Source organism: Podarcis filfolensis (genome assembly GCF_964270895.1).
Source record: "Podarcis filfolensis genome assembly, chromosome: 4".
NCBI classification, from domain to species: Eukaryota; Metazoa; Chordata; class Lepidosauria; order Squamata; family Lacertidae; genus Podarcis; species Podarcis filfolensis.
The window spans coordinates 66,557,232-66,581,617 of NC_139607.1; the positions used below are offsets into that span (position 1 = coordinate 66,557,232).

The following is a 24,386-nucleotide window of genomic DNA, read 5'->3' on the forward strand; positions in this document are numbered from 1 at the left end:
CATTTCCGTGTGCTGCTCTGGTTTCACCGGAAGCGGGCAAACTGTCTGCAGACAAATGTTGGCTCCCTCAGCCAGTAAAGCCAGATGAGCACCGCAACCCCAGAGTCGTTCACGACTGGACTTAACTGTCAGGAGTCCTTTACCTTTACTTATAGGCCATTGTTTTTCAAGTTCTCCAGCTTCAGAGAAACATCTTGATTCTTCTGTTGCAGAGAAGTGTTTGACTGCAATAGTATGATCTGTTCTTCCACCTTAGCATGTTATCATCTCAGGAGGCTGCATATGCAAATCCAGCGTCAGTTGTAACCATGTTTTATCTTACACATTTCAGCAGGCACACACAGGTCTTTTTGCTTCAATATGACAAGCTGCAGCTGCCAGCGTTTCCTCTTGCATGTAACTATTGAAAGCATAGGCGCTCTACCCCACTTTATATTTGGTGACCCTAATTAAAATGGATGCATATATGAATGAGCATAGAGTCAAGGAGCAGCTTGGGTGTCTTCCCAAGCCACTGATTATGCCTCACCCTTTGACGAGCCTGTGACTAGACCCCATAAATTAATATAAATCCCATTGACATTCCTGACTGGTACCATCTTTGTAGTGAAGTAATCACAGAAGCTCTGTGCCAACTCTTAAACCAATTTCTTCCTTCATTAATTCAATAGTTTACAGTTTGCAAGCAATTGCCATTCAGGACCAGAGTACAGTGGCAGAATGACTCACACTTTAGAGATTTCCTCCTTTTGATGCACGGAGGAGACTCTCATTAGGTGAAGCTCACCTTATATGGTCATTCATTTATCAAACGGATGTAACCATTGTTTCAACTAAATTTAGGGGAAGGTGGACACGAGGCTTGAATAGAAAGACACAGGACACCCAGAACTATTTTTTTATGACTGTATTCCAGCTTGGAAATGTGTTCTGTCCCTTTGTGGGTTAAACTAAATGTGGATCATTTAGCTATGCTTACAACCACTATATTACCAAGGTTTTCCCATCAGCATTAACTATGGGGTAGTGCCAGGGGTCCCCCCCTTTCAAAATTGTCAATAGCAGGAAGCAGTGTGGTACAAGTTGTTTATTTGTTATATTTATTTTCCTCCACATTGAATAATTTTAACTTATTACATTTATTTTTTTTCATTTAAATAATAATGCCATTTTATTAAAAAAAGCCACCAACAATAATACAGTGGTACCTCAGGTTAAAGACGCTTCAGGTTACAGACGCTTCAGGTTACAGACTCCACTAACCCAGAAATAGTACCTTGGGTTAAGAACTTTGCTTCAGGATGAGAACAGAAATCTTGTGGCGGCCTGGCAGCAGTGGGAGGTCCCATTAGCTAAAGTGGTACCTCAGGTTAAGAACAGTTTCAGGTTAAGAACGGACCTCCAGAATGAATTAAGTTCTTAACCCGAGGTACCACTATACTAGGTTAATCACTATGCAATTCTAATAATAACAACACATTAAAGTATAATAAAATACATCAGAATCTATCCAGGCTCAGAATTCAGCAACCTGCAAACACCTGGGTGAACAGAACAGATGGATCTTTAGCAAGCAGTGGAAACACATCAGAGCTGGTGCTTGCTTTATTTTGGGGGGAGCCAGTTTCATGAACTGGACTCCACTGTGGAAAAGGTTCCTCTTCCAGGTTATCTCAGCTTATATTAATTTATTATAACCCTTAAGTTAAGTTCTCACACCATGCAAGCAAATAACTGATGGTGTGTTTAAAATTTAGTGGGCTAAGTTATTACATGTGGATGCAAATATAGACTTAGCATTGTTGCAAATACAAAAAACCTTCCACAAATGTTGTTGCACACTATACATTTAATGTAACATACATTACATGGTTTGAAGATCTGTGGAAGACAGAAATTATACAGGTGTAGCTTCTTCAGTTGCAGTGATGGGAGAGAATCCCTGTTGAATGCTGGACTTTTACAGAGTTCTTAAAGAAATAGGCACCCTGTCCTTTTTGGAACCCTAATTCAAATGCCTCACAGAATCATAGAACTGTAGAGCTGGAAGGTACCATAAGGATCATCTAGTCCAAACCCCCTGCAATGCAGAAATCTTTTGCCCAATGTGGGGCTTGAACCCACGGCAATGACATTAAGAGTCTCATGCTCTACTGACTGAGCTATCCTAAAGATGAAGTATATCATCTGGCCACTGCATAAGAATGAGATTACAGGTTAGGTGAGCTCTGCATTTTCAGACTGAACAAGCCCATTCACAGGTTACAAAGGGGTATAGGTGTAAACCAGTTCTGCATATGAGCAAGTGTTTGTGTGAAAGCACACATGTTGGCTTGTGCAGCTCAGCTATTGTGTGCACAGATTATATGCTGGCTAATGTTACATGTGAATAACGGTGAGGGTACCGGACAGCTGTTTATACACACAAAGTGTACACTCACTGAAAGTAACATATGGACACCCCTATAGTCAGAAGATAGGAATGGGGAACCTGTAATGTGGCTAACCATCATACCTGACCATTGTCTGTACACTGGAAGATTTAGTCCATCAAACACTTTGAAGGCCAAGGATTCTCCACCATTGCTCTTAAGAAAATAGCTTTAAAAACAAGCACAATTAACCAGACACTCCTAGCATATCAAGCCTCTCATCATGGGTAAAAAGAAATGTATAACAAAAGAGGCTTCTCTCCATAGACAGTCTGTCTCCTTTCAAACAAAAAAGAGTTTTCCTGAGAGTTACAGATCTGCAAACAACCTAGAATGTTGTTTTCTGGTTTTATTTTAATTTGAAGGGGGCGTTGTTTCATTGAAAGCATTTATCTTGACAAGATATTTGAAATTGTGCTTAAGGAAAAAGATGAAAATATAGGTTCAAGCATTTCCCACCTGTTTCTCTGCTGGTAAATTCAAGCATGGTCTGAATGGCAAGAGCAAATTTATGGGCAATGACTAATCGTTCAACAAGGCTAATTAATGCCAGTCAATCTGGGCCGTTGAGACACTCATGCCTAATTGTGCTGAGCAACCTGCTAGTCTTTAACAGTGCAGCAGCGCAGGAGGGATTCAGAGAAGGATTTAAAGCTTGACTGCTGTTAAACCGAATGACATTTGTCTCTGGGTGCTCAGCATGCAGGAAAGCAAACTGATCGCTGCCAGTTTCTATATTGCACAGTTGCCCGTAGTTTGATGGGTTGCAGGCTGCGAGTTTGGACAATGACTATAAATGCATGTTATGGATTTGTTTACCCAATCCCAGAGTTAAATATTGACACCACTAATCTATGTCTTTGTGAAAAAGGGAACTGCTGGATGCTCCTTGTTCACATATCAGATCAAGCAGCCTTTGCCAACCTGGTGAACAGCGGATCATAAGAAGAGGCTGCTGGATCTTGCTCTCACAGTGCTCTCACAGTGGCTATGTAGATGCCTGTGGGAAACCTGCAAGTGGGATCTGCGTAGAAGGGAACTCACCCATCCTGTCGTCTTCAGCAACTGGTATGCAGAAGTATTACTGTCTCCAACTGTGGAGGCAGAGCATAGGCATTGTGGCTAGCATCCATAATGGTGCTATCTACATGTTCTGGATTGCAATTCCCACCAGCTGGCACAAGCTGCAACAGTATTACACAGCCTTAACACCACTGAGTCATATTCTTTCAAATGTCTAGGAGAACAGGGACATCTTAACCTGATACCAAAAAGATGTCAGTGATGGCACCAGGTGGGGCTAGCTGGAGAAAGCATTCCACAGGTGGAGAGACTTTCTTAGAGGCAGGTACCTGGACCAGGATAATCTTAGGATCTGTGTAGCTTCATGCTCCATGTTCCACAAGATATTGAATTATAGGTTAAAAGAAGCATTCTGAATCATAAACTCAGAAGGTACCATGAGGGTCATCTAGTCCAAGCCCTTGCAATGCAGTAATCTTTCGCCCAATGTGGGGCTCGAATCCACAACCTTGAGATTAAGAGCCTCATGCTCTACCGACTGAAACACCCATAAATATCCCCAGAAACTCTGTGGTATGTGGCCATAAGTGCAGTTTTTATTTTGTAAGGGGCGTAACTTTTGATTTCCTGCTTGTTTCATGAAATAAGCATGAGATGAGAAGCTGTCGTTGAAGTCATCTGACGGCATTTGAGCTACTGATGCTTTTCTTTTTTCTTTTCAAATATGTAAGCAACATAACAGCAAAAACAGCAGCAGTTTGCATAAAATCTGTAAAGTCGATAATCAGATTCTAAGATAATGAAATCCTCTCACTTGTCCTAAATTCCTAGAAAGGGTTTGGCTTTCCCCCAAACTGCTCCAATATGCACAAACAAGTGAAATAACAAAAAGGAAAAGGAAAACTAGTAAAAGAAAAGAGGAAAAACACAGCAAAAGAAGCTGAGTTATGAATGCAGAGATCCTGAAGATGACAGCAAACAATTCCCCCCTTTCCCCAGGTTTCACACATAATGCTTTTCTGACCTGGAAAAGTATATGGGCGCTGGCTGACAATGGCTGTCTATATATCAGATAGGGGTCTTTCCTAGCCCTAAATCCAGTTGCCCAATATTGAATCTGGCTCCTTTCGCTTGCTCTACTATTGAGCTATGGCTGCTCCTCAATGCTGAATGTAGGAACAGTCCAGATTTATGCACCTGCACCTTTCTTAATTGGGGAAGCCTATCCAGTAACTTGTTGCGATCCATCTTCAAGGTCAGTTCCATCCTTCAACTGCATCTCTCTTCTTTGGATGCAGCTTTAATGTATGAGCCTTCACCTATCCCCACTTACATACCTCTTTTTCCAATAATTTGTTCGAAGAGGGTTTCCATAAAAAACAAAACAGCATGTACAGTATAAGGTATCAACCATTAAAAACAAAAAAAGTCAGCAAGTCATATCTGCAGCCGGTCAATAAAATTACAGAACTTTATACCGCATCCTCCTAAAAGCTTGCTTAAAAGAGAAGCAAAGACCTTGCATTGGTGCTGTGAAGTCTGTAGGTCAGCAATAGGTCCCTCTCCTTTGAGAATGTTGAAACCACAGGGAAAGGTCAGCCACAAATATTGTCCTATATAGTTACATAAACATACATTTAGGGATCATTACTGTTTTCTCAAAATGCACCTTATGACCAAGCTCAAAAGAGTTGAAGGTTAGGCAGGCCCCATTTATAGCTTCACTCTCTGTAAGTCATCCTCCCAAATAATGTGACTGGTAAGAGCAATGTCCTCGCCTACTCTCAGAATTTATTACAGCAAAGGGCTTGCAGGGACTATAACTAGGAAGGAAATGAATTACCTTCATTTCATTCAGGGTAGAATCACTGATTTGGAAGGTACACCAGAAGTCATCTAATCCAATGCAACATCCATGAGAGACGACCATCCAATCTGTTTCAAGCGTGGGAGATACCTTGCATTGGTGCTGTGAAGTCTGTAGGTTAGCAATAGGTGTGGTATATCTCCTTTGGGAGTGTTGGAACCGCAGTGAAAGGTCAGCCAGACTGGCAAATAAGCAAAATACAATGGATTTTCCATATGTGGTATGGGAGCCATTTCCCTTCAGTCTTCTCATGGTGTTCTTATACCATCTGTATGAAGCAACAAAGTAGACAGCGCATCTGTTTTGCTGCCTCAATACACAGCATCTCCGGGTAGGACTTCGAATGTCCCCTGTTTAAAACCCTGGAGAGCCACAGCCAGTCAATGTAGCCAGTACTGAGCTGGATGGACCAATAGTCTGACTCAAGGTGAGGCAGCTTCCTATGCACATAGGATAGATGACATGGTTCCTTTCTAAATAAGTATAGTCCTAGGCTGGCTCTACACTGACCTGTTTAACGTTATTAGAACGATATTATATCCAGTGCTTTTCTTCTAGAAAAAAAGGTGTCAGTGCTGCATACTGTTGAGTACCCCCCACAAAAAGGCACTGGGTATATCGTTCTAAAACATCACAAGGCATACTTGTAAACTAAATTGTGGTGTGTGTTTTTAAAAAAGAAAACAACCTTTGTTTCTTTTGTCAAAACGATGTTTCCCTATTGCTGGTTGCTCTGCAGTGCCCTCTTGGTATCATATTTTAATAACACATTATGACTGTTAAAAGTAGGACATCATGTGTCCATATAGTTATCAAAACACTTCCTTAACCCTTTCTTAACATTAACAGCACTGAGTGTAGATCCGTCCCAATCCTCCAGAAAGGACGGTGGTGGCATAGGAAGAAACCATGTAATTTGCCCTGCCTTCTAAAGCGATGTTAGCAGAGGAGGGTGGGAACCAACCGCAGGAAAATGTCCTACCACCAGGAATGATATTTAAGGCTCCAAAGAACTGCACTCTTCTTGAGGTATTGACACAGGACAGAGCTCAGGGAAATTGCTAATCCTTGGGAGCAAGAGAGCGTGGCCATTTCTAATCTTGTCTGACCATGTTCCCCTGGAGGGAGATTGGCTCTCAATTATTGGAGGTTTTTAAACAGAGGGTGGTTGGCCATCTGTGTTGGGGATTCTTCAGGAGTGGTTCCTGCGTGGCAGAGGGTTGGACCTCAAGGTCCCTTCCAATCCTATGGTTCTATGAGTCTATGAAATAAGAACTCTATAACAGATTTGCAGTAATCTTAAAAAAAAGGTAAAGGAAATTAAAGTCTCTCTTGCAGATGCATGTGAGAAAGTAATTGTATCATTTCTATCCACTTTTCTCATTTATAAAGCTATATTAGGCCAAGGAGGAATCAGATCCACATCAGTCATAGATGATTTCTTCCAGAAGTCACAATAATTCATTAATGGCAGAGATGGATCCGACTAGAGTAGGTCAGCAGTGAAAAATGGCTATTTTACCACAAAACTGTGTGTTTGGCAAAAACTGACAACATTCTGGACATCTTAATTTTTCATAAGAGTCATGCCGGAGGTGGTGTTGTGGGGACTGTTATGTTTTGCTAGAAATAAGTTTGGAAACTTTTCATTTATAAAGCATTGGAAGTTGGGCTAAATGGAAGTAACAACAATTTCACTATCATTTGAGTTTAAAGACCAAAGTAGACATTAACTTTAGCTGTGCAGATTGCAAGCATGCCTTTAAAGGAATAAGTGTATGAATAAACTCATTATTTCCTGCTGCACTACACAGGTATTCCAGCTTTTGTTCAAAAGGCGGTGGTTAGCATCTGTAGAACCAGAGGTATGAGGTAAAATGTACACTCCCCCAAAAATCATTCTGTACAGTTCACATCTGGTGGCGCTGTGGTCTAAACCACTGAGCCTCTTGGACTTGCCGATCAGAAGGTCAGCGGTTCGAATCCCCACAACGGGGTGAGCTCCCGTTGCTCTGTCCCAGCTCCTGCCAACCTAGCAGTTCGAAAGCACGCCAAAAAGTGCAAGTAGATAAATAGGTACCACTCCTGTGGGAAGGTAAATGGTGTTTCTGTGTGCTTCTCTGGTTTCGGTGTTCCGTTGCCCAAGAAGCGACTTAGTCATGCTGGCCACATGACCCGGAAAAACTGTCTGCGGACAAACACCGGCTCCCTCGGCCTGTAAAGCGAGATGAGCGCTGCAATCCCAGAGTCATGTGTAACTGGACTTAAATGTCAGGGGTCCTTTACCTTTACCTTTACCTTACAGTTCACATCTGTGAACCCCACCCTCCAAAAAACAGGTGCTCATCTCTTGAAATCTACATCCTGGAGAAAAGCTCTATATTTGCCTTTTTCACAACTTATCTACAACTATATACTCTAGCATCACTTGCTTCTTGCAAAAGGTCTACATGCAGTTAAAGCAGTTATGCATGTGCCTCGTCCGAGCTAAAAATAGCTGTCATTGTCTTGTAAGTGCCGGTTTCTCATTGCTGCTAAACACAGGTCAGAACCTGAGCTATTCAGATGGTATCTCCTGTAGAAAGTCAGTGAGATCTCATTGATTTTTATTTGGTGGCTGGACTGAATGCACAGCAGTTTTCCTATAACCATCCCAAAATGATTGATTCAGGCAACATTTTTTGCCAGATCACTATGTGCTAATTCAATTTGATGTGCACGTCAGGGAATGGAACATACCACGGGGAGCTCTCTTTCAACAGTATACAAAGTACAGCCTTTTTCATTCAATCATGTTTGTGATACAGATCAAATGTGTTCTTCTATGAAGGCTCTCCTGTTGCCTCTCTCTCTAAATGCACTTCAGAGCAAAATGATGGCTTTCCTGGGGCTCCTTTTGTTGTTTCCTGAAAAGTCAGGAAAACAAGTGTCAACACATCCATTGACTTCCAATTCAGTTCCACAAAGCAGCATGAAGGATAAGTTATCAAAGGGGGAGAAATGTTTTATCCACCAACACAAGTCAGCAGTGATAATGATGTTTGTGAAAGCCTCTGGGGCTGCTGGTTTATGTTATCATACCTTTGAATACGATACATTTAGAAGGTGCTAGAATCCAGAGTGAGAAACTAACTACAGTATTCAAATAACTTTGGCTGGGGGTTCAACCAGAATTTCTTGTGTGACGGATCTTGTAATTTGTAAGTCAAAATTGACCCTGCAGCATGATATTTTAATTTAGCAACTAAAATTGCCCTGAGCTTAATCCAAAAGCTCTTCTCTGTGGCACAGTAAGGCAGGGTCTCTGGGGTTTTTTTTAGGGGGTGGGAACTGCCTTTGCCTAAGTTTCCTACCCACTCTACACTTTAAGGAAACAAGACATGGTTTTGAGTTATTAAAAATGGTTACTTTTCAGGATCTCTTGGAGTTGCTGAAACAGTGAGAGCAAAATATAATTGGCTTTCAAAAACATTCATTTCTGATGATACACTTACCTGTACATCATGTTACTCTCTACCATATCATGGGTTAGTCACTAAAACTGCATTCAGGTAGCACTTTATTCTGTTTACCTGACATCTCTGATGATTTCTATGTTTTATGTGAACTTTCACATGGCGTAAAAGCCACTTTTGGAAATCTAGTGGAAGTTTAGCGCCAATTTTTTTGCTAATCGTTCCCTGAAAAAAATCCATTTGCCATCCCATTAATTTGGAAAATCATGCAAGTTTGTGTTGTGATGTCATATGATGAAATTTTGGGTGGTATCCTGGCACAGTTCCTCCCCACTGTTTAAAGTTTAGTGCAACATGGAGGCATATCAATCAAAAAGCCACATTCCATATTCTCCTTTTCTCTGGATCAGCTACCTGCACCGCTGCTCTTTATTATATGGTTCCTGCCTCTCCTTTCTTCAATGCTGATCTTGATAGGCCATTTGGACTTGAAGTGATCAACATACGGACTGTCGTACTGGCTTGCCAGACACGCAAAAGCTGTGCAACTGCTGGAGAAAGCCAACATCTTTATGTGTCCTAAAACATATTGAGAGATCAAACTATTCCAATCTTAAAGTGTGGGGAAACTGTGCATTTGGAGCACATCCAAGTGGAAATTCTTTTGTGACAAATGCAATAGCAGATGGCAAACAATGACAAAATTTAATTAAAAAAAAATCAGTCTTGACTGAATCATGAGCACAGTCCAGTGGAAATAAATGTAGAACATGATGGGTGATGCTTTAGGATTTGGGATAGAACTGTTTCCAGGCAGAACAACGAAACTCCACAGAACATCTCTAAGCGGTTTTCCTTTAAGGCAAGTGTAATAATAATAATAATAATAATAATAATAATAATAATAATAATTTTTATTTATACCCCACCCTCCCCAGCCAAGGCCGGGCTCAGGGCGGCTAACAAGCAATAATAAAAATAAGTTGAATGAATACAACTTAAAAACAAGATTAAAATACAACATTAAAATATTGAAACATTAAAATATTAAAATGCAGCCTCATCACAGGAGGAGAAAAGAAAAAGAAAGTGTAGAGAAACTGGCTCTTCAGAGGTTGACGAACAACTCCCACCAGTCCTAGCAAACATGGCCAGTGATCAGGGATGATGGGAGTTTCAGTTCAGCAACTTCTGGGGGGCCAAAGTCCTTTGCATGGAGTGGATCTCACTCCACATTTATTACATAAGCCTACCCCAACCTGGTGGTCTCCAGACATTTTGGACTACAGCTTCCATGACCATTAGCTAAGATGCTCAGGGCTGATGGGAATGGTAGTCCAAAAGTCATCAGACGAGGGAGAGCAGCCTTACAGAAAGGCAGTGAAGAATGATGCAGTTCTCTGTCTGTACACAGACCTTTGTGCTCTCTGTGTACTTTGTCAATCCTTTGAGTTCTTTACTTTTTAAATTTTCTAGTTCGGTGGCAGGGAGAATCCTGTTCATGCACAGTTTCCCCTATTCAATCCCTGACATCTTCAGTTAAAACTGGAAAAGACTACAAACCCAAAACCTTGGAAAGTTGTTGCTAGCCAGTGAGCAGACAATACTGAGCCAGGTGATCCAATGGTCTGATGCAGTTTCCTAGATTCCAAATTATGCACACGGCTGGAGCACACATCTAACCCATTTTTTAAAAGGCTGGACAGCAGCACAGGTTTCCTTTCCCACAGTCATTATGCACAGATTGGGTTTTAATAAAATGGGCTTCACCCTTAAAGCCAACCCTCACATTGCCCTGGTTGTTAGAATGTCTGGATTACTGTGTTGCAAGACACATCCCCAGGTAGCTGGAATTTGGGCCTTGACAATAACACACTGACATGCCCCAATAAAAATACTGTTGAACAAGCTACTCTGCGAAAGAAGTAATATGTAATCATTAGGGAGATGTAAATGTGTTTATTTTTTTGGAGAGCCTTAAATTATTCCCTGAGCAGAGTTGAGTCCTCTTTTAAGATATGCTAATTTGGCCTCTTGAAATAGGAATCATAGAATCATAGAATCATAGAGTTGGAAGAGACCACAAGGGCCATCGAGTCCAACCCCCTGCCAAGCAGGAAACACCATCAGAGCACTCCTGACATATGGTTGTCAAGCCTCTGCTTAAAGACCTCCAAAGAAGGAGACTCCACCACACTCCTTGGCAGCAAATTCCACTGTCGAACAGCTCTTACTGTCAGGAAGTTCTTCCTAATGTTTAGGTGGAATCTTCTTTCTTGTAGTTTGGAACCATTGCTCCGTGTCCGCTTCTCTGGAGCAGCAGAAAACAACCTTTCTCCCTCCTCTATGTGACATCCTTTTATATATTTGAACATGGCTATCATATCACCCCTTAACCTCCTCTTCTCCAGGCTAAACATGCCCAGCTCCCTTAGCCGTTCCTCATAAGGCATTGTTTCCAGGCCTTTGACCATTTTGGTTGCCCTCCTCTGGACACGTTCCAGTTTGTCAGTGTCCTTCTTGAACTGTGGTGCCCAGAACTGGACACAGTACTCCAGGTGAGGTCTGACCAGAGCAGAATACAGTGGCACTATTGCTTCCTTTGATCTAGATGCTATACTCCTATTGATGCAGCCCAGAATTGCATTGGCTTTTTTAGCTGCCGCGTCACACTGTTGGCTCATGTCAAGTTTGTGGTCAACCAAGACTCCTAGATCCTTTTCACATGTACTGCTCTCAAGCCAGGTGTCACCCATCTTGTATTTGTGCCTCTCATTTTTTTTGCCCAAGTGCAATACTTTACATTTCTCCCTGTTAAAATTCATCTTGTTTGTTTTGGCCCAGTTCTCTAATCTGTCAAGGTCGTTTTGAAGTGTGATCCTGTACTCTGGGGTGTTAGCCACCCCTCCCAGTTTGGTGTCATCTGCAAATTTGATCAGGATGCCATTGAGTCCATCATCCAAGTCGTTGATAAAGATGTTGAATAAGACCGGGCCCAAGACAGAACCCTGTGGCACCCCACTAGTCACTCTTCTCCAGGATGACAATAAAAAAGACAATAAAAAAGTTATAGCATTCCATAAACTTTTTTTTTTTATCCTTCATTCTAACCCAGCCCCTATATATACAAGAGACCTGCCCTCTCTTCCTCCTTATCTTTGGATGAAGGGTGGTGTACAAATTTTAATAAGAATAAGAATAGGCTTGAAATGTATGGTGAGATGTTTTAAAATCCAAGCTTTCTTTTCTTTTGATCTAAACATATTTCAGCCACTTTTAGTGACTGATAAAGAGGACTGTGACATTCCATCATGACAATATTCTGTATCCCAAAGTCTATTAAATCATTGTTTGTTACACATCATTAAGAAACTAGTAAGCACTCTATGTAACGATGATGCTAAGTGTAAATTGTCTATGACAGCAGCTGGTGGTATCCTGCTGACAAATGATAATGCCATTTCAACATGTCCTCAGAGCATGGTAATTACTGTTGTATTCGAGAATGTATATAGGCTGACGTTCACCTGATTTGAATACAAAAAAACCCCTCTTTGGAAAGTTCATGCGAGCTCAGCACAAGGCACATGTGCTGCATAAATGTATTAAAACAAACTGTTTGCAGATATAATTAATTCAGCTCCATCTGACCTCAGGCATTCTCCTGCAACACCAGTGGAAGGACTTTCATGGAATGCTAAATGAGAATTATTTAAAACATTGCACTGAGTCCCTTCATCTTGATGGAATGAAAATAAGCAGTGCAACAGATTAGATGGGGCAGAGCTGGAGAGTAGAACAGATTAAGTCTCAGAGTCATATCTTCACTCTTTCTTCACTAATGCCTTGAAATAGGGAGCAAATGGGGCTGCATTCTTACACATACTCTATTATTGGAGATAATGACTCAAGAAATATAACTGCTAAGGGAAGCCTGGTCATGGGAGGGTTCTTCCCCTTCAAGAAGCTCCAGGCCTGAAGGTTCCCTGAATATTCAACTACAAAGTAAAATCCAGGCAATAGTGACCCAAACTGCAAGCTTTGGGGTGGGTGGGTGGAATATAGGGCTCACCTTGCCCACCCTTTTGTACAAACTGCATTGGATGCTGATTCGTTTCTAAGCACAATTCAAAGTGCTAGTGTTGGCCGTACATCCCTAAACAGCTGGGTCAGAGCTTTCCAAACTTTTCATATTGGTGACAAACTTTGTAGACATACATCATTTCATGACACAGTAATTCAGTTTTACTAGCAAACCAGAGGTTAAACTAACCCCTTATAAGAGTGTTCACACGGCACATCTACACACTGCAGCCGACCCACTAACAAGTCGTGACACACAGTTTGAATTAGGTTCTGTTTCTGTTGGGGAAAATCGAGGCACAATGAAAACTAGTGACTTTAAGAAACATGGTTTATTGGACACATATTTACACCTGGTGTCTTCAATGGAGGTGGTGCAGAACATTATAAATGACTGTTTTGATGCTGTTTTTAATGACATTTTAGCATTTTCAGGATAGGAGTGTATTTTTCATTAGATATTCTGTATTGTTTTCTGGTTACCTCTAATGAAGAGTCTCCTGACTCAAGACATTGGGCTCTAATGAAAGTTCTTGTGCACTTTTAAAGTCTGCTTTTCATGTTTTGGCGTCTTCGTTCTTTCAGTCAGGATGCAAATGTTGTGCATGAAATGATCTTGAATCACAATAGATGCAGACAGGAAATAGTTGATATCCCCCACAATGATTTTCTAAAGCTGGCAGAAGGAGGACATTCAAACATATTCCTGAGCAACTGTCAGGAAGATTCTTGCTAATTTATTTAATTATTCAGCCATCTATAATGCTGATCAAATAATGGGCACTTGCATTTGTAATAATTATTCAATGGAGAGGTGCCAAAATTGGCAAGGAATGCTGTTGGTAACAAATGGTTTGACCACCTCTAATCATCTGAGATATTTCAGATTGTCATTACAATCTGACAAGGCGTCTGATTGCATCCTGATTCTCATCTTCCCTGTATGATTACCTTACTCTTTTGCTTTTATTATTCCTATGTTTAGCCTGTCACACTTTTGGAACTCTACTTCCTTTTCCCTTGCCTGGCTGAGTCCTGTTACTGAAGCCACCTTAGGGTGTTGATCCAGCATTCAGCTTTGAAGGTAGAGTGTGCACATGGGCTCAGGGGGTTTCTGAGTAAATATATGCACAAACATACATTATTGGTCAGAAACAGAATAGCATGAGTGCATACCTTATTTCTGAGGAGAGGCCTTTTCGAATAGTGGGTGCTACTATTGTGAGGGCTTCTCCTCCAGGTGGCTGCAAGGTGGATTTCAAAAGGCCGAGCTAGATGTCATCATGATCCCTCTACAAAGGGAAGGCTGAATCACTTGGGATTAAGTCACATAATTAATAGTTTGATTCAGATTATTTAACCACATTTATGAGTTTAAATATCCACCTCAGATGTTCCGTGTCTAAACATTCACCACCACAAATGCATTACAAATAATTCAAATATAAATTACTTAAATATTATTTTTAAAAGTCAACAATTCATTGACATATGACTATGTTAACAGCTAAAAATGTCTTAGAAAATACCCCTTTGAATCCATTATATGCATATTAATCTCACTGATTTATAGAGAGAGATTCTTAGTTGCTTCCCCATTTGTGGAAGATTGTTTCCCTGGAGCCTCATGAAAGTAAGACTCTTCTACACAAGATGTTCTTTAGTCTGCTGCTGTGTAGAGCTAAATTGATAGGGGTTTTTTCCCCAATGCTTATGTTTATTATTATAATATATATTTGTTTTAAATGCATGTAAGTTCTTCCTTCAAGCTTTGGTATTCTATGGCTATACTTATTTACTCTTGAGTAAGCCACACAGAAATCAATAGGGCTAACTCATAGGAAAGTGCGCCAAGGATAGCAGGCTGCTGCAATTACATTTTTATGGTGTTCTGCCATTGCATTGTTGGAAATTCATGTGGAACATCCGCAGCGGAAATAAACTAGATAGATTTGTCATAAAGTGGCTGCAGTGATTACATTAGAGACATTAAAATGGCTTTATGTTCTATCCCCCATATTAATGTTGCACTTGTAAAAATACTTTGATGACCTAGAAGCAGGCAAGTGACATTTTAATATCCAGCATCCTTGTCAAATGCAATTTATAACAATGCCTAGTAAATCCACACTACTCTTCATTGCACAAATCTGATTAACTTGGAAAGAATCAGCAAAATCTTAATATGAATTTTCAAAGCATAATCCTCTCCCCCTCCTTATTGCTGGCAGATACAATCATCTTTTTCATAAGCAGAACAACATCAAAGGTGAGACCCAATATTAATGAATATTGCTACTTGTTCTATGGGATTCTTTTAAAGAAATGAACATTATATTCATTTGGTTATTACATATGCTGCCCGTGGTGTCTAGCTGGTGTTAAAAGGCTGTGAAAGTTTAAAAATATGTCTTTGCAAGAGATGCTTCACATGCATATTATGCCTTCTTTGCAAATCAAACCCCGTTTGTATATGAACAGGACAATTATGTGCATGTCTACTCTGAAGACAGCTCCACTCAGGTCAAGTGTCTCCACAAGTGTAACCTAAATGTTTATGGGGAGGCAATGTAACAAATCCTAAACTAAAAAAAAGTAAGTTTAATGAGTTTGATTAAAGATAAAAAAAATGCTTAATTATGGATCTAAACATGCCCTTATCCCAGGGCAGTTACACTATTGAATTTATACTGTGTGTAATAACGGCTCTGCTTCGGCCTGTCTTCAGAACCCATTAATAGCATCCCCCCAGTGCAGTTATTACAAGCTTTGTTGCTTCTCCAGGCCATTTAGTGGGGAAAGACACTGGGCTGGCATGGTGATTGTACAGATGGGCATGCCAGCACTAAGGGAGACCTTGGGGCTATTTAAGCCTTTGATAGTGCCTCTCCAGTTTCTTCCGGCTAGCCCAAGGCATTGATTTAGATGTACAATACTGCCTGCACTGTTGACTTCTTCCTGCAGAAATTAATGTTAATAAATGTGGCCCTAGTTCAACCCGTTCTCTGTCTCTTGATTCTTATTTTCTGGTTCCAGGTTCAATGCTTATTATGATTGTATTTTGCAGGACTGGTATACCACTTAGCTTTAATGGGACCTCAAACCACTTTACAAAGAGAATCAAACAATAAAATAATCAGTAAAAGTAGTTAAAAGCAACAATTTAAACAATAATTAATATCAGCAAGAAGTAAAAGATGAAAACCAGATTAAAACACAGGTCAGCATCCTACATGCCTTGATAAGCTTGGCCAAACAAAAGTGTTTTTAGTAGACGGCATTAAGAGTGCAGTGCAGGTGTCTGCTGGATGTCAGTAGCCAGGGAATTTCAAAATTTCCTACAAAATCAGAATGAGTATAATGTGGCACTTATTATAGTACCAGTTCAGCAGATCAAAACAGTCAAATGAGATACAGGGAAGGGCAATCTTGCAACTAAACTTGTCCCAAGCTGCCAAGGGCTTTAAATACTACTAGGAACACCTTGAACTTGGTGAGGTAGCAAATTGGCAACCTGTGTAGATCTCCAAGCACAGGTGTTCTAACGCTGCTGGGGTTTCATTCCTTTCAGTAATTGTGCCACAGTATTCTGCACTAACTCAGCTCTGTCTTTAGCATATGCGCCGCCAAGGTGCAAAGATCCGCTCAGCGCCCCCAAATTTAGTTTAGCCCCCGAATTAACTTTTATTATGCTTATGTCAGACACCACGCTTACACCATATCTCTTGTTGTGAATGACAAGCGCTGCCATTGAGTCTGACAAGCGCTGCCGTTCTTTGGTAAATGAGCGCACAAAGTCGAAAATCCTTTAGTGAAACAGTAGGTATACATTTTCCTAATACCTAGGTATAAATGTATTTTGTTTTTATAGCTTGATCAAAATTGTCTATTATTTCATAACAGGTAGATAGTTAAGAGCTTATGCGGCTTCAGCGGTGGGCGCCTGGTGCCCCATAGAATTCAGCGCCAGGGTGCCCTGCACCCCTTGCACCCCCAAGTAAAGACAGCCCTGCACTAACTGCATTTTCTGGACCAAATGCAGCAATACCCTACATAGAGCTCATTGCAGCACTGCAGTCTTAAAGTAAAGAACCCATGAACTACTGTGACCAAGTATTCCCAGTCTAGGAATTCCCTGTCATAGCTGTCATGCCAAGTTGATGCAGTTTGCAACTTAGCCTTTTGAAATCAACAATTTAATGTCTAGGTGGCCATCTCTCAGGGATGCTGTAGTTGCATCCAGCATCACAGATTCTACATTGAGCAGAAGGTTAGACTAGGAGAATTTCAACTCTATGGTTCTATAATCTCTCCTTCCAATCTTTGAGAAAGAGAGAGTGACTGTAGAGGAAGATCTGGAGTGCTTAAGCTCATACTTATGCTGAAGTACTCATAAAAGCACAGACCACTTAAGCAGTGCTTCTACATCCTCATGTATACCACTGCTAGTGTAAAATGTGTATAACACATCACTGCTTCCTAGTTTCTCATTGCACAGGTCATCCCTTCAGCAGTGCTCATCTCATTAAATAGGAACACAAGGAACAAGTAGTGTCGGCCACTTCAGCATTAGCTAGACACCCTTACTTCAGGCTCAAGGTTAATACCAATAAGTTTCCATTACTGTACCACTTATGAAACAATCCCAAAGATGTGCTATTGCTGCTCACAATTTGGAAAGCAATTTTAGTGTTGGTATAGTCAATGGATATATTTGATATTACACAGATAAACACACACAAATATATTTTAAAAATAGCCCTACTGAAGACTAGATGTAAAATAACTCCTGACAAAAAAACTTTTTTTGTTTTGGAATAAATAGATATTGCAAAGAAACCAATCTTTGCCATTAATAAACCCTATATGCCATTTTCAGGAGCATATATACACAGCTACAGAGAGTTGCCAAGGCAATTTAGATTCTTATCTGCAGCCTGGACCAGAGCTAATTTCATTCAGAGGATAAATGAGAAAGTCTTCTTTTGCCAAATGACAAATTGGAATGATTCATGATTAATGAAGGCTTTTTCCAGTAGAGACCTCCCCTTTAGACATGCTTTATTATCTGTGGAATGGAAGAAAATTTCCTTGAAATACAAAGAGGGCAGAATAACCAGGACACACTCCTACCAAGGAGTCCAGTTCCCCATTTAAGGAAAAGAGGAATAAGCTGAGAAAGCATTATTTGGTTTTGCGGAACTTTACAGCCACGTAAGTGTTATACAAGATCAACTCATGCTAATTGCTTTTCACTAAACACTTACCGCTATGCACCGAAGATGTGCCATTTGAAGATGCTATTCCCCAGTCAACACAAAGCAAATACTCGCCGGCCCCTGGGAAGTCTCAGTCTGGGAAAATGTGGAGACACAGCTGCCCTAGGCTACTCAAACAGGAATTTTATTATATTTGGTAGAAAATGCTTTCAGACATCATTGGCATGTACCAGTTCCTTGTTTGGTGAGGGGATGGCATAGATTTCATGATGCAGGGAGGAATTAAAAGAAAATCATTGACTTAGTAGGTTATGAAGTGTAGTGAGATGGTAGAATCATGTTCATGCACATCATTTCTGGCCTCACCTTCTGCACATTGATGAGCATCTTTAGGTGACATAGTGCATTCATTCCAGTGCACATACCCTGAATTCAAATGGCCTTTAGCCATCTCCTGATTTTGCCTGCTTCTGCTTTTGGCTGCTTTGGAACTGGACAATTACTGTGGAATAGTGACACTTTGTCCACTCACTTTTTATTGTGAATTAGATGGATGGTGTTGTGAGCACAACATTCTCCCTTCATGTTTTTCTTGCTCAGCCTTTGCCCCCCTCCCACAGAGCTCAGAAAACCTTAACTTTTTTAAAAAAAACCACATGTAATGGCTTATATTCAACAGTATGTAAGCAGAGCTCCACTTATACAACAGGTCTTCCATTTCCCCTCCTCCCACCCCCCAACTTGCTCTGGAGGGTCCCCTATTTCCCCAGAGCTTATTTCGAGGGTGTATGCGGAACTGGAGAGAAAGTTCCATTGCACACACAGAAGGAGGTTATGTGAACAGAGCCACAGCAATGGATATAGCCCAAAAGAAGAAGCTGGGCAATATCCCAAATGTAGATAATTCATCACACAGTTGTTCAATAGGTTGCTGGGCAGGTTATGGCCTGTATAGATTGCTCGAGCCCAGGCTTCCTGAACCTGGTGCCATCCAGATACTGTTGGGCTACAACTTCTATCATGTAGACCGTGATAGTTAGCTGCATTCCAAAACATCTGGAAGGCACAAGGTTAAAGGAGGTTGCTCTAACTCTTCCCTTCACTATGGCCACTCTGTCTCTCTCTTCTCTAGGAATCATCTCTATGCATTTTAATTACTGCATTTGCTTTGTGAGCCAGATAACTTATCTGATTGGGCAGCTATATAAATTCAATTAACAAATGCATAATAATTGAAATCAAATCCTTTCCTTTCCTCTCCTGTATCCCAACTGTAGTGGGGAAGTGATCAGGAGCATAGCAAGGGAGAAGAGTGTATTTAGCCCTGATGCTTACGTACCATAGTTCCAATGAAAACCACACACCCATCCCAACACACACACACACACGTTTCAGGATGTGGAAAGGGGAAAGCCACTGAGCTACAGTCTAGGGGCTACAGTCTAGGGGTCTTGAGGCAGAGCTGCTGTTACACTTGTAGCTTAAAGCAAAACAGCAATGTTTGAGTGCCGCTAAATGGTCCTCATCTGGAATAATCCTTTGGGGCATAAGAGATCATTGCCGGTGTAACCTTATTGGAATTAATACACATATATTGCCTTTAGATACATAACTATATGGTGATAAGGTGAAACTGGGAAAAGGGGCCAATGAAATTATATTCCCCACTGTGCACCAGCATTATCCACTTAGCTGAATGTATGGATAGGGTTTTACCCAACCAACCTTGGCAAATCATCTACAAGAAATAAGCTTTTATCACAGAGCCTGATGAAGAACATGGGAGCAGCCATCTTGTCCAAAAAGATACTGTGTAATTGACAATCGCTGTGATACTACAGTGGAATATGCAGCAACTATAGTTCCTTTTTTGTTTTCTATTCATTTACAATGTGATGGAAAATGCCATTTCAAAGATCATAATATCTGATAATGGAATGAAAATAAATGTGCTTGCAACAAAATGATGATTGCCTAGCACTAAGTTATAGATATTAATAATCCCGGAGAGTATGATTAAAAGAAGGAGCAATATTTGCAAGAGCCCAGATAGAAAGATCTATAAAGGTATGTGCAAACATATTCCTGATAAATCAGTCTGCGTTAATGTACTTTATGGTGATATGTGCTGTGTGAATACAGATGAGCTTGGGATGAATAATTAGGATCTAGATCTCAAATATATTGAAGATGGAACACCATTTATTCCATCCTTTGCTGTCTTGTGCACTCTAACTTGGGCGCAAAGCAATGTCTGAGCAAACAACGGTTGTTTTTGTTTACAATTCACTCATTGGTACTCTGGCCACATTAACTGTGTTACGAATATGGTTGGTTGGAATAGCTGAGCGTGAGGATTGTACGTGGAAGAGTGTTGCCCCCATAGTATGAGCACAGCATCTCATACAAGTGGACGCTGGACTCTACTTTGGGCAACTTTGTATAGAAAGGTGTGATATGAATGAACTAAAATAAAATATATAAAAGAAGCATTTTAGATGTCAGCTATGGCGCTGTGGTCTAAACCACAGAGCCTAGGGCTTGCCAAACAGAAGGTCGGCGGTTCAAATCCCCACGACAGGGTGAGCTCCCGTTGTCCCAGCTCCTGCCCACCTAGCAGTTCAAAAGCACGTCAAATTGCAAGTAGATAAATAGGTACCACTCTGGCGGGAAGGTAAACGGGATTTCCGTGTGCTGCTCTGGTTTGCTAGAAGCAGCTTAGTTATGCTGGCCACATGTCTGCGGACAAATGCTGGTTCCCTTGGCCTAGAGTGAGATGAGTGCTGCAACCCCAGAGTCGTCCGCGACTGGACCTAACGGTCAGGGGTATCTTTACCTTTACCTTTTATCCCTAAGGGGATTTGTGGCTGAACATTGGCAACCAGGTAACAAAGTCACTGTAAACATTTGAGCACACTATACATTTGACCACAATATTAAAAAGATAAAAAGCATCAATTTGTATTCAATTGTATCAATTTGTATTTGTAGAATATATTCAGACTGTCTTAATTTCAGGAGTGATTCTTCTGCCTATCCAAACAGAAGGGATGGTTGATTATTTCACTGATCACTTACTTAAAGAACAGCAAATTTAAATGAGTGATAATTACATATAAGTATATTTTAAAAGAGACAGAAAGATATATGCATAAGCAGAATTTTTCATGCATACTTTTGCATAATGTTATGTCAATTACTTGCTCACACAAGCCTAGACAATCAAAACTACATTTTCAAATAGAAAGTGCTCTGAAGGAGAATGGGCTTGGGAGATTTTTGGCTGCCAAGCTATCATCTTTACTCACTTTTCATCTGGAGGCTGAAATTATAGTACATTTATAACCTAGAATGGCCCATGCCTATATGCAGCTTTATAACAGTATTTTTGAGGAAAGAGAGAACTATAAAAGCTACTGGGACAAGATTGCTGAACATTTGGGAAATGATCAATCCAGACTGTTTGCATTTCATTGGAGATCTCCTGCATAAGTTCAAACTGCCAATATTTCAGTAGGAATGGAATCAAGCTGTACAGAATAATTTGCTTTGCGTTTCTGTAATTTTTCAAATGAACAGGGAGGCAGCTATAGTTGCTGGTGACACACAACTATCCAAGATAGTACAGTGGTACCTCGGGTTACATACACTCCAGGTTACATACGCTTCAGGTTACAGACTCCGCTAACCCAGAAATAGTGCTTCAGGTTAAGAACTTTGCTTCAGGATGAGAACAGAAATTGTGCTCCGGCGGTGCGGTGGCAGCAGGAGGCCCCATTAGCTAAAGTGGTGCTTCAGGTTAAGAACAGTTTCAGGTTAAGTACGGACCTCTGGAACGAATTTAGTACTTAACCTGAGGTACCAGGTTGCAAAATTCAATGCAAATGACAGCTGCAAGAGGTTCTCTTCAAAATGAGTGACTATCAAACAGGGCAATGGGCTTCAGTGTCAAGTAAGCACAAATTGATGCATTTTGGAACACAAGCACAACATTCCTGATTCTCAACTGGTGACATTAACCCAAAAATTACCTAAATGACCAGGGAGCTGGTATATCTTCCTTAAGAAGCTGTAGACCCTTCCTTCCTTCCTTCCTTCCTTCCTTTCTTTCTTTCTTTCTTTCTTTCTTTCTTTCTTTCTTTCTTTCTTTTAGTTTTGGGGTAAAAGAAGAGTAAGGAGGTGGAAGAAAGACATTATAGCAATTTACAGTATTGTGAATGGAAAGAATTTATACTCCCTTCTCACATATTTTTTCCTGCAATGTGGAGTTATTATTAGGCTATGTCTACTCCACCTATCACTGTCCTTCAGTTGTAGGAGGACTCATAAATCTATATATCTGAAAGCTGAATTTTTCTGTCTCAGGAGGAGCAACCACAGATATAGTTTGTATTCCACAGCACCCCAAATCAATTTTCTGACTCTAGTGCTAATTAATACAGCAGCAAATTTGTTGTTGGCTGTCTTAAGAGACAATGGAGTGTGCCTCTGGAGGTGAAGTCAAACTGCTGCATTAGCAACACAGAAGTGACTTCCCTGGGGTGCAGGCTTGGGCAGTGTGTATGGAAGTCTTGGGCTGCCCGGAATACAAGGTCCCCCTCTTGGCCTTGCTGATGTGGTCCAAAGGAAACAAGAACACTATGAGTTACTCAACCCTATTTTTGCTGAACAATAGGACACCACATTCCTGATATAACCATACTCCAGCCTCCCATTAGCAGTTTGTCCCATAGAGAGGACAAATGATTGAGCAACTGGTAAAAAGTGAAACTAGAACATGAATCTATATTTATATCCAGTTCTTCCAAATATCTTGGTATATGCTTACTTCAAATGACATCTGACACTGTTCAAGGGTACTTACTCACAGCTAAGCAATTTGATTTAACAACCATGCATTTCCGTCCATGGTAAAAAAAAAAAAGTTTGTGCGATTAAAAATCAATGAAACATTAAAACGTAAATAGCAAACAAATCATTGTAAAAACAGTTTGAGACTGCAGTATCTTAAAATATACCCCATTTTGTACCTAAAACTACCTTTGGTGATGGTTAAGCACATTCTAGTTTGATAAAACCAAAGGACTTGCTAGAACACTGACTTCTCAGTTAGAACTGCTTCTGAATTGGCAATCTGTCCCACCAAAAAAGAAGCCAGCATCATCCATGTTTTAAGTTACAATACCAGTGTTATTTTTCTAGAAAAAGAGGTGCCGGAACTCACCATGAATGCCTCCCTTGTTCTCACAATGGCAATGGCACCTACCTGAGAAATGCTGGAACTGAGTTCCAGCTGAAAAAAAGCCCTGCACGTTACACTCCTATGACCAACATTAATCACATCTGGAGTAGCTGCCACCACCTTGAGATGGTTCTGTACTTGCAACTATTCATGCAGATTGGAAACCTCACTACATTCACCAGCACCTTTTGAAGGCGGGGGGGGGGGGAGAGAAGTGTGTTTACATCAGTGTAAATGGGCCATCCTTATATGTTTTTACAAACACTTTTGAGAGATTGCTTTGTTTTGCCTACAAAGCTAAGTTGGAAGCACATAAAATAATATGCTTTTATGCAATGTCTTAAAAATAGAAAGCATATATAATAATAGCTTTATGCAATAGCTTTAAGAAGTCAAGGGAAATGAGGCAAGGTGCTGCAAAACCCTAAAAGGGACCATCTTCTTCTTCTGCGATTTGACTCCAACCCCACTCCCACATTTATGAAAACAGACCTTTTGATATTGGTCTAGTCACATAATTCCTGTGCACATGTTCATTTGGAATAGAGATAGAGATGTAAAAAGCTAAAAAACCTAAAGGACGGTTAAATCCAGTCAAAGGTGACTATGGGGTGCGACGCTCATCTTGCTTTCCAAGCCGAGGGAGCTGACGTTTGTCCACAGGCAGCTTTCTGGGTTATGTGATCAGCGTGACTAAACTGCTTCTGGTGCAACAGAACACCGTGCTGAGTACCAGAGCGCATGGAAACGCCGTTTACCTTCCCACCAGAAGCTGGGACAGAGCAATGGGAGCACACCCTGTCATGCAGATTAGAACTGCCGACCCTCTGATTGGCAAGCTCAAGAGGCTCAGTGGTTTGGACTACAGGGCCACCCACCACTGCTCGCTTAGACAGATACCTTTTAGACAGATGTACAGGGTGAGTGGAAGGAGTGGCCTTAGATCACCACACAGACAAGTTATCATCTCCAGAGGGCCTACAGAGCTTTGATGACATCAGCACCAAGAGCAAGTAATGAAGCAAACTGGATTTGGACTGCGTACTTTCAAAAGGATGGTTCAAA

The 24,386-nt window shown here is 40.8% G+C and overlaps 1 long non-coding RNA gene across 1 annotated transcript in view; it reads left to right on the plus strand.

Moving 5' to 3' along the window:
• LOC310761668 overlaps positions 1-24,386 on the plus strand; it is a 406,062-nt gene that overhangs the window by 150,028 nt on the left and 231,648 nt on the right. Inside the window, exon 2 of the long non-coding RNA XR_014547651.1 lies at positions 21,878-21,944. This is a non-coding gene — a long non-coding RNA (uncharacterized lncRNA). The remainder of the gene's footprint in view (positions 1-21,877; positions 21,945-24,386) is intronic.